Source organism: Spermophilus citellus (assembly GCF_964194105.1).
Source record: "Spermophilus citellus genome assembly, chromosome: 17".
NCBI lineage: Eukaryota > Metazoa > Chordata > Mammalia > Rodentia > Sciuridae > Spermophilus > Spermophilus citellus.
Window position 1 is genome coordinate 2,037,245 of NC_138199.1, and position 11,511 is coordinate 2,048,755.

Consider the following 11,511-nt stretch of genomic DNA (forward strand, 5'->3'; position numbering starts at 1 on the left):
TATTCTAATTTGCATTTTGGCAAGCCAATAATTTGCAAAATCTGACAGTTCCTGGAAGCAGGAACTCACCACCAACAGTGGCACAGCAGTTGATGGAGATGATACATGTAATCATTTCTTTTATTCTTTGGATACACATTTATTTTGTGTCAAATATGCATCAAGGCCTTTGCCAAGATGCTGGGAGTGTATCTGTGAAGAAAACAGAAAGTCCTTGGTGACATGAAAGGTTTGGTTGGGGGAGGAGGCAATTAGCAACCAAATAAAATAGTTTCATATAGTAATAAATGTTGTGAAGAAAGCAAAATATGGGTCAGCTCATGCCCTGCTTTCTCTTCCCTCTGGTTAAGGTGCCTTTCTTCTAGTTGCCTCCTTGGGGCTGCTCCTAATGGTGGTGACTGCCTTCCCCATCTCAGAACTTCACAGAGAAGATGTAGAGGATGGTGTCACTCGAAATAAACCAACACGTGCCTCTTCAGAAAAAAAAAAAAAAACGCAGGACAGATTTCCTACCTCATCAAGGAAGTCTTCAAAATAGAAAAACGCTGTGCAAGAATGATGAGACCTGTATCAAGAGCCATGTGGCAGTGTCTGAAAACAATCTGAACCTTCCAAAGATGACTGAAAAAGATGGATGCTTCCAAACTGGACGCAATCGGGACAACTGCCTTGTGTGAATCACCTCTGGGCTTCTGGAGTTTCAGATCTACCGGAAGTACATCCGGAACAAGTTTCAGGAAAGCAGGAACAGGGACAGAGCCAAACGTGTGCAGAACAGTTCCAAAGCCCTGATTGAGATCCTGAAAAAAGAGGTGAAGGATCCCAATAAAATAGTCTTCCCTAGCCCAACTGCAAATATCAACCTGTTGGCAAAACTGAAATCACAGAATGATTGTCAGAAGGTCATAACCATGCAACTCATCTTGAGCAACTTTGAGGATTTCCTGCAGTTCACCCTGAGAGCTGTTCGGAAAGCATAGTGTGGGCATCTAAGCTTATTGGTTCATGGACATTCCTTCCTATGGTCAGAAAACATGTCCTGTCCACTGGGTACCTACCTTATCTTGTTCTCTACGAAGAACTGACAGTATGAGCGTTAGGACATTATTTCAATTATTTTTAATTTATTGATAATTTAAATATAAGATTTGAGTTAATTTATGTGATTGATATTTATAATTTTATGAAGTGCCACTTGAAATATTATTTTATATGATGGTTTTGAAATGATAATATAAAAGTCTAGACAGTTTGAATATCCTGCTTCAGAGCCAGATCATTTCTTGGAATGTATAAATTTACCTCAATAAAATTGCTATTTTATACGTTTTTAAAGAAAAACAAAAGCAAAATATGGACACCAGGAATAGAAGATCAGGAGTTGCTCCTCTGAAATCTGAAGGATGGGGCCAGTTAAGAAAGATGTGGGGGCACTGGGGCTGTGGCCCAGTGGTAGAGCGCTTGCCTAGCATGTGTGAGGCCCTGGGTTCGATTCTCAGCACCATATAAAATTAAATGTCCATAAACAACTAATAATAATAATAAATTTAAAAAAGGAAAGAAAAGAAAGATCTGGAGCGAGAGAGTTTAAAACTGAGGGAAATGCATAGTGGGCAAATGGCAGTGTGGAGCATTTCAAGGAAAGAACAAAATGCCAGTGTGGCTAGAATACAGTGGGTGAGGGGGATCCTGGTATTGGTGGGAACTGCTTATCTCTAGTCGTAGCAACAATCTCTTAGATTTGTCCAGCTTTTAAAATGCAAAGCGCATTCTGATCCAGTCAAATTTACGAAGTCATCACAGAAATATCTTCACCAGGTGGTGACTTGAAAGAAAGGAGTGGTAAGTAATCATGGGGGGTAGGGGACACAGGAACACTCTCTGTACACTTCCTTTCTATTTGTGTGCATCCAGGGAACCTGACTTGGAGAATCTGAGCATGTAAAGGAGGTGAAACCATCCTCTTTTCCAGAACCATCTCCCTCAGGCATCAGTGAACATGTGACTGACCCAGTCTGAGGGAAGCTCAGGACTTCTGTGAACAAGGCAGCACTGCCCGCTACCCTTCTTCTTCTTAATATTTTTTAGTTGTATTAACTTTATTTAATTTATTTTTTTAAGGTGGCGCTGAGGATTGAACCCAGTGCCTTGCACATGCTAGGCAAGTGCTCTACCACTGAGTCACAATCCCAGCACCCCCCCCCCTTCTTGATCAAGGAAGTATGTAACCCTCAGGGACTTCTAGTAACCACTATGGAATCCTGAGAGTAGCAAGTTTAGGATGAAATTCATACAATTGACCCTTAGCCCACCATTATCTCTGGGGGATTGGTTCCAGAACCTCCCATGGATACCAAAATCAGAGGATGCTTGAGTACCTTATATAAAATGCTGTAGTATTTGCATATAACCTGTGCACATCCTCCTTTATATTTTAAATCTTCCTAGAGTACTTATAATACTTTAATTGTAAGTACTTATACTTTAATTATAAGTACTTATAAAACTTATAATTACTTACAGTACTTTAATTATAAGTACTTATAATACTTATACTTACATACAATGTAAATGCTATGCAAATAATTGTTACAAAATATTTGGTGGGGGGAACAATGATAAGGAAAAAATCTGTACATATTCAATACAGAATTTTTTTTTCTTAGTACTAGGGATTTGACCCAGGATGTTTTACCACTGAACTACATTCCCAGCCCTTTTTGTTTTTTTATTTTGAGACAGGTTCTTATTAAGTTGCTGAGGCTGACTGAAACTTGTGAACCTCCTGATTTAGCCTCCTGAGTCGCTGGGATTACAGGTATGTGCCACCATGCCTGGATGTGCATGTTTTTATTTTAATAATATTTTTGATCTGTGGTTAGTTGATTCTGAGGATTCAGAATCCAAGGGTGCAGAATCTGAGAATACAGAGGGCTGACTGTATGTCAAAGTACAGAAAAGAGAAACAAAAAGAAATTAGTCCTATCATACCATTGTTTCAGTCTTAACTATCTTTGAAAATTTTAGCCAAAAATATATGAGCCAACATGTTCCCTTCATTGTTTAAGCTTTTATTATTTAAGTTTTCATGTATTTCCTCTTACTTGTAGCCAAAAGTGTTCCAGTATGGCAATAAAAGACACTGTCCCCTTAACAGTCCTGCCAGAAAGAGGTTAGTGTGGGAGTCATCCAGACAGTTCACAACTATTCCATTTATTTTCTTTCCACCTCCAGTGAAGGTAGTTGTGAATATGTTATTTCATTTGATTGATAAAACACAGTTGAAGTGTTTATGTTTCACTTTAGGGTGTGGGTTTTTTGGTTTTTTTTCTTTTTGGTGATGCTGGGGATTTGAACCCAGAGGCTTGTGCATGTGAGGCAAGCACTCTACCAACTGAGCTATATCCCCAGCCCTAGGATGAGGGTTTTAAGAGTCAAGGTGTAATTCCTCCCCTGTCAGGGTGCTGGCAGAAGTATTGAGATGGAGGCTCCAGGCCTGAGTCCTTATGTAAGAAGGGCAGAGGCCACCTTCCCCAAACCACAGTGGAAATGTAGTTATGTAGCAAATTACCCTCAGGCTTAGAGCCTTAACATTTCTTACTTCACCAGCACTTACTATCTCCCACTTTCTGCATATCAGGAATTCTCTCATGGTTCGCTGGGCACCTCTGCCTCATGGTCTCCCTCAGAGCTGGTCAGGGCTGCAGCCTCATCAGAAGGCTCAACTGGGACGTAGTCTGTTTCCAAGCTCCTTCATGGGGTTGTTGGAAGGATTCAGCTATCATGGGCTGTCGAGCTATGTTAGTTACTAGTGCTGTGTCAGTTACTAGTGCTGGCCATAGCCCTCCCTTAGTTCCTTGCCACACAGGCCTCTCCGTAAGGCAGCTGAGAACATGACAGATGGATCCCCCTCAGAGACAGAAAGATCCTCCCTTGAGAGGCAGAAGCAGTGGAGGCAGGAGAGAGAGAGAGAGAGGAGAAAAAATTATTTACTATGTACACTGGGTCAGTAGGAAATGTGGGAATGGGAAGGTATTTCACTTCAATCCATGGGACGGCAGTGATCTGCACAGTAGCTAGGGCCTACAGACCGTACCGGGTGCCGGGTGAGACAGCAAGAAGAGAGCCCAGACAAAAACATACTCCACCATCTTTAACCTGCTTCCCCCAAATTCTTCACTTCTTACAATAAAATGGTCTGAATCTCTCATTTTGAAACACCTCGTTAACTCAGCTCACACTTTGTTCTGTCGGCTCAGCAGATCCAAATTTCCACCACAGCCACATGTATGATTTGCCTCTTGGAAGAAAGGACACATCCAAACGATAATGCATCTGAGAACACCTTCTTAACTTCTTCCTATCACAGCTGATTCACTGAAAGTCAGAGGGAAGTGGGACTTACCCAAGGTCACTCAGCAACTAGTGGCAGAGGTAAGACCTCAACCCACATGATCAAAACATGTATCGCTCACCTTTATATGTCATCATCACAAGCACACCCAGACAAGTTGTGCCAGTCATGAGCCTTCTTATTTCCCCCCCTTCCTGCTGTCCATATTTAAAATTCCTAGAAGTAGCCAGGCATAGTGGGAAATTCCCATAATCTCAGAGGCTGAGGCAAGAGGATCATAAGTTCAAGACCTGCCTGGGCAACTTAGCAATGCCCTGTCTCGAAAAATTAAAAAGAGTTGGGATGGTAGTTCAGTGGTAGAGCACTTGCCTAGCATGGGAAAAGTCCAGGGTTCAATCTCTAGTAGTAAAAAAAAAATCCTAGAAGCATTTGAAGCCTTGTATTCTTTGCATCCATATGCTACTTCTATTTTAGCTCCATCCCAACCTTTCAGAGGTGAGGATTGTGTCACCCAGAACTCTGCACTGCAGCTGAAAGTACACTTTAAACTGCCTTACTTCATGAAGGGAATTTATCAACCTCTGAAACTACCAACTTCAAGAAATGAATGAACTGCAGATTGAGGGGAAGTTGGATTTAGCAACATAGCAATCTTTATCTTTATTTCACTTATGTTTTCTTTCTTTCCATTTCTTGGAAAAAACTTTTTTTTTGTAGTATTGGGTATTGAACCCAGGGCTTTGTGCATTCAAGGCAAGCACTCTACCACTGAGCTGTGTCCCCAGTAAATTTTTAAATTCTGAGACAGGGTCTTGATAAGTTGCCCAGGCTGGCCTCAAACTTATCATCTTTTTCCCTTGGCCTCCTGAGTTACTAGGATTACTGCTATGTTCCACCATAACTGGGCTAAAGCTTTTGTTTTTAAATTGGGTATAACTGATTTATAAAGATACACAATTTAAATTTATAAAGATACACAATTTAAACTTTGATAGAAATTTGTTAATTTTTAAAAATAAAAACGTATACATTTTGACTTACATATACACCCATGAAACCATTTCCTCAATCAAGACAGTGAATAAATCCATCACCCCCCAGAAGTTTCCTTGTGTCCTTTTGTAAGTCCTCTCCTCCCCATCCTCTAATCTCTTGGCAACCATTGATCCACTTTGAGTCACTATAGATTAGATTGCATTATCTAGAAATGTACACAAATGGAATAATGGTGTTAGTCAATTTTCTGTTACTGTAACAAAATACCTGAAATAATCAACCCATAAAGAGAAAAGGTTTATTTTGACTCATAGTCTTGAAGCTTTCAATCCATGATCAACTGGCCCTGTTCCTTTGGCATGTGATGAGGCAGCACCTGATGGTGCGAGCATGTGGCAGAGCAAAACCACTCATGGTAATGAAGCAAGAGGGGGGGTGGTAGAGAGAGACTAGTGTTCTCTTATCTCTTTCTAGGGCACTCTCTCAATGACCTAACTTCCTCTAACTAGGTCTCACCTCTTAAAATTTTCCACAACTTGGCAATAGCACCATCCTTTACCACATGGGCCATAGTGAACCTCAATATTCAAATTATAGCATCTTTTTCTGGCAGGAAGGCAGGTTCTGGCTTACTTCATTCATTCACTGTTATTACTTAAGGACTCATTCATGTTCTGCATTTGTCCTAATTTGTTCCTTTTTTGTTGCTAGTTAGTATTTTATTTTATGGCTATACCACAACTTGTTTCTCTAGTCACATGGTGATAGACATTTGGTTTGTTTCCACCTTTTTGTTATTTCAAAGAAGGTCTCTAAGAACATTAGTGTGTAAATCTCTATATGAGCATAAGCTTTCTTTCCTTTTAAGTACACAGTCAGGAGAGGAATAGTCAGATCATAGGTAGGTATGTATTTACTTTGTAAGAAACTGACAAAAATGTTTTCTAATGTGTTTGCACAATTATTTTTTTTCTCCCCACCAGCAATCCATGAGAGTTTCAACGCCTCCAGATCTTTGCTAATGTGAGAAGTAGAAAGTTCAGTGGTCCATTTTCTTTTATTTATTTATTTATTCATTTGTTTATTTTGGTATCAGGGATTGAATTCAGGGACACTCAACCACTAAGCTACATCCCCCAGCCCTATTTTGTATTTTATTTAGAAACAGGGTCTCACTGAGTTGCTAAGTGCCGTGCCTTTGCTGAGGCTGGCTTTGAACTCGCAGTTCTCCTACCTCAGCCTCCTGAACCTCTAGGATTATAGGCGTGGGCCACTGTGCCCAGCTTCATTTTCAAAATATAGTATTTAGTCTTAATTGTGATATTAAGATCCAATTGTAACCATTTTAACTATAGCCTTTCCCTTTGTCCACCCAAATTTTAAAATTAGCTAATGGCATGGATTGTAACTCCGAGCCCTCCTACCAGAGCAAGGGTCAGTTACTGTGTTAGCAATAAAAACAGGGAGACTACAAGCCCTGGATTTTCTTTGGTAGCAGAAATAAAGTCTGCCTTGCTGAGCTGCTTCTGAGCAGGAGTTTGATTTCTGGTGGCACCCTGGTATTTCTGACACTATGGTCAATCATTTTAAGTTTTAACCATCCTAATGGATGCAAAATGGAATCTCCTGTGGTTTGAGTTTGCATGACCCTGATGAGCAGTGATGTTGAGCATCTTCTTATGTGCTTAATGGCCATCTGTATATCTTCTTTGGTAAAATGTCTGTTTAAAGAACTGCCACTATTTTTATAATACCTCACAACTTTTATTCAAGTCAAAATATTTTCTAATTTTTCTTTTGGTTTTGTTTTTGGTCTGTGGGCAATCTAGAAGCATGGTTTTTGTTCACTAATTTGGGGAATATTTCAGAGACTTTTCTATTATTGATTTCTAATTTAATTCCACTGTGATCAGAGAACATACTTTATATACTTCGAATTCTTTCAAATGTGTACAGATTGTTTTATGGCCCAGAATATGGCCTTTTTGGAAGGTAGGTACTGGGGATGGAGCCCAGGGCCTTGAACACGCTAGGCAAGTGCTCCACCCTTGTTTGTTATGCTTCAGCCCCGATCTTTTTAAATGTTCTATGTGTGAAGGAGAAGAATATCTATTCTGCTGCTCTTGTGTGGAATGTTTTCTCAATGTCAATTAGGTCAAATGGGTCGACAGTGTTATTCAAGGCTTATGTATCTTTATTGATTTTCTATTTGTTCTATCAGTTATTAAGGCAGGAATATTAAATTATTCCAACAACAATTATAAATTTGCAGTTGCAGTTTTATACATTCAAAAGGCTGGTTACTACAGACTGGGGTTGTGGCTCCGTGGTGGAGCGCTGGCCTAGCATGCACGAGGCACTGGGTTTGATCCTCAGCACCACATAAATGTAAAATAAAGATATTGTGTCCACCTAAAACTTAAGAATAAACATTTTTTAAAAGGCTGATTACTTTTATTCTACCCTTACAGTCATTTTTATGTATTAGTCACATAACAAACTCTATCATTTTAAAGTGTACATCTCAGTGGGCTTTCATATATGTTGTGCAGCTATCACTGCCATCTAATTCAAATGCATCAGTATTAGTTCGAGAGAAACCCCATACTTAGTAGCACTTAGTCCCAATTCTGTCTTACAAACCACCCTTGGCCACTTCTAATCCATTCTCTATCACTATAGATTTTCTTATATTCTGGACATTCCATATAAATAAAATCCTACAATATGTGGCCTTTTGTGATTGGCTTCTTAAGTGAAAGCAAAACCTCCTCAAGATTTGTCCACATTGTTGCAACATGTGCTAGAATGTCCTTCCTTTCCAAGGGTAATATTCCATTGTATCCATTTACCTGTGGCTAGACACTCAGATGACTTCCACCTTTTAGCTGTTGTAATGTTTCTATGAACAGAGTTGCACAAATGTAAGTTCAACTCAATTCTTTGAGTATGTTCCAGAAGTGGGATTACTGGATACATAGTAACTCTATTGTAAATTTTGAAGCACAAACTATTTTCCATAGTAGTAGCACCATCATACATACCCACTTGCAGTACACAAGGACTTTCATTTCTTCTCTGCCTCCTTATCATCATTTTTTTCCAGTTTTTGTTTTATAATAACTATCCTCGGTAGTGTCCTTTGACACACATATTTTTAAATTTGGGTGAAGTGAAATTTTATATCTACCTATATCTATCTACCTATCTATCTATCTTGGGTATTCTAAGAAACTATATCACCTAATACAAGGCCACAAAGATTTACTGCTAAGTTTTTTTCCTCAGAGTTTGTAATTTTACCTCTTATATTTAATTCTCTGAACTATGTTGAGTTAATGTTTTATATAGGCATCTGGTTCCTTCCTTCACATGTTGATATTCAGTTGCCTCAGTATCATTTGTTATGAGATTATCCTTTTCTGATTGGCAGACTTGTCTAAAATCAATCGCTCAAAAACGTGAGGGTTTATTCCCGTCTTCTCCATCCTCTTCCATTGATCTATACGTATGACATTATGCCAATACCACATTGTCTTGATTGCTATAGTTTTGTAGTAAGTTTTGAATCAGGAAGTATATTACTCTCCAGTTTTATGGGTATTTTTCAAGATTGTTTTAGTTATTCTGGTCCCGTAATTTTACATGTGAATTTTGGATAAGTTTGTCAATTTCTACAAAGTAACCACCTGAGATCCTAATAGAGATTGTGTTAAATCTGTATATCAATTTGGGGAATATTGCCATTTTAAGTCTTTCTCTCCATGAACATCAGATTCTTTCTTTTGATTTAGATCTTTTTAAATTTATTTTAATAATGTTTTTCAGTTTTCAATGTACATGTATTTTGTTAAATCTGTTCTTAATTATTTTACAATTTTATGCTTTTATAAATGAAATTCTTTTATTATAAATGAAATTCTTTTATTTCATTTTTGAACTGTTCATTCCTAGTGTATACAATAGATTTTTGTACATCAATATTGTATCCTACAGAGCTGTGACTGTGGCTCAGTGGTAGAACGCTTGACTGGCAAGTGCGAGGCAGAGTTTGAACTAAAAACCACACATTAAAAAAAAAAAACTATTGGGGGCTGAGGTTGTGGCTTAGTGGTAGAGTGCTCACCTAGAACGTGCAAGGCCCTGGGTTCGATCCTCAGCACCACATAAAAATAAAATAAAGGTATCGTGTCTAAATACAACTCAAAAATAAATTTTAAAAAATATCCTATTGTATCCTGCAAACTTGCTGAATTTGTGTATTAATTCTAAAGTTTATAGTGAATTATTTGGGATTAAAGATCATTTATCTGTGAATATAGATAGCTTCTTCCTTCTCTCTTTGGATTCCTTTTTCTTTTCAAGCCAATAATTCTTTAAAAATTTTTTTTTGTAGTTATAGATAAACAGAATGCCTTTATTTTATTTGTTTATTCTTATGTAGTGCTAAGGATGGAACCCAGAGCCTCATACCTGCCAGGCTCAACCACTGAGCCACACCCCAGCCTATCTTTGGGTTCTTTTTATTTTCTTTTTCTTGCCCAATTACCATGAGGAGGACTTGCAGTACAATGTTGAATAAGAATGGTGAGAACAGACATTCTTGTCTCGTTCGTGATCTTAGAATGAAGCATTTATTCCTTCCCTATTAATTGTGGTGTTAGCTATGGCTTTTTATCATCAATGTCTTTTGCCAAGTTGAAGAAGTTTGATTTTATTCTTTTTTTTTTTTTTTTTTTTTGGTGCTGGGGACTGAACTCAGGGGAACTCGACCACTGAGCCACTGATGAACCCAGCCTAATTCCATCTTAAGATCGGGAGCCATCTCGTCATGGAAAGTTCATTTTTGTTTTACTATAAATTACTGTGGTTCTAAACTTGTTTGGAATTCCTTCCCATACCTTGAACTCACCCATGCCTGGCTTTCCCTGACCAGATAACAACCCTCTCAAAAACCTTAGTGGCGCCTCATAAATCCTGGTTCCCCCTGCCCAGATAACAGCTCTCTCTGAAACCTCAGTGGCACCTCATAAATTCTGATGTTGGGATCTAATTTACTCCCTACCTTGAAATAACATGCCATGTAGATCATTAACCTACTATCTGCCTTTGTATGCTTGTCAAAATCCTGTTAGCTGTAAGTCCTCAAGACACCTCCCTCTGAAACTTTTTGTGCTATAAAACCTTGTTCCTAGAAAGCTGGGCTGCTGATCTCTAGCCTGTGTTGGGAGAGACAGCCGCTGATCATCTCTCTTTGTGTACACAAATACAAGCTTACTTTAGTTTGATTTAAAATTGAAGTTGATGGTCTTGTCTTTGTGTCGGGGTTCAACACCACATCCCCAGCCCTGTTTTGTATTTTATTTAGAGACAGGGTCTCACTGAGTTGCTGAGCGCCTTGTTTTTGCTGAGGCTGGCTTTGAACTCACGATCCTCCTGTCTCAGCCTCCGGAGCCCCTGGGATTACAGGCATGAGCCCACCATGCCCAGCTCTAATGTTTTTTTTTTTTGGGGGGGGTTTAAAATTTATTTATTTATTTTAGTTTTTATGGACACAATGCCTTTATTTATTTTTATGTGATGATGAGGTTTGAACCCAGTGCCTCACACATGCTAGGCAAGCACTCTACCACTGAGCTACAACTGCAACTGCAGTTCTTTTTTTTTTTCCTTCCAATCATAAAAGTTGTTGGATTTTGACAAATGCTTACTGTATCACATTGCTGGATTTTGTGAAACTAAAGCAAACTTGCTTTCTGTAACAAGCCCCACCTCTCATTGTGGATAGTACTTTTTCTACATTTCTGAATTTGGTTTTCTACTATGCTTTGATAAATTTTCTGCCGAGATGGTGGTCTTGGATGTTCTTTTATTATGTTATCCTTGTTTGGTTTAGTATCAGAGTAAATTGGCCTCAAAATAAGCTGAGAAGTGTTCACTTCTAATTTCATTTGGGGGAAATCTTCTGAAAGATTGGTATTATTTCTTCATTAAGGATTTGGTTTAGAGTTTACTGATAAAGTCAATTCGCCCTGGACATTTCTTTTTAGAAGTTTTTTAAATTACTGAGTCAGTTTCTCTACTGGTTATGTGCATGTTTAGGTTTCCTTTTCTATCTCTTCTTGAGTCTTGAGTTTTGGTAGTTTGTGACTTTCTAATAA

At 38.6% G+C, this 11,511-nt stretch overlaps 1 pseudogene across 1 annotated transcript; it reads left to right on the forward strand.

The window, feature by feature from the left end:
• Nucleotides 1-222: 222 nt before the first annotated feature.
• On the forward strand, nucleotides 223-1,039 carry LOC308635504 (interleukin-6-like; annotated as a pseudogene). The gene is made up of 2 exons: nucleotides 223-229; nucleotides 351-1,039. The product of its transcript is annotated as an interleukin-6-like (transcript).
• The last annotated feature ends 10,472 nt before the right edge of the window (nucleotides 1,040-11,511 follow it).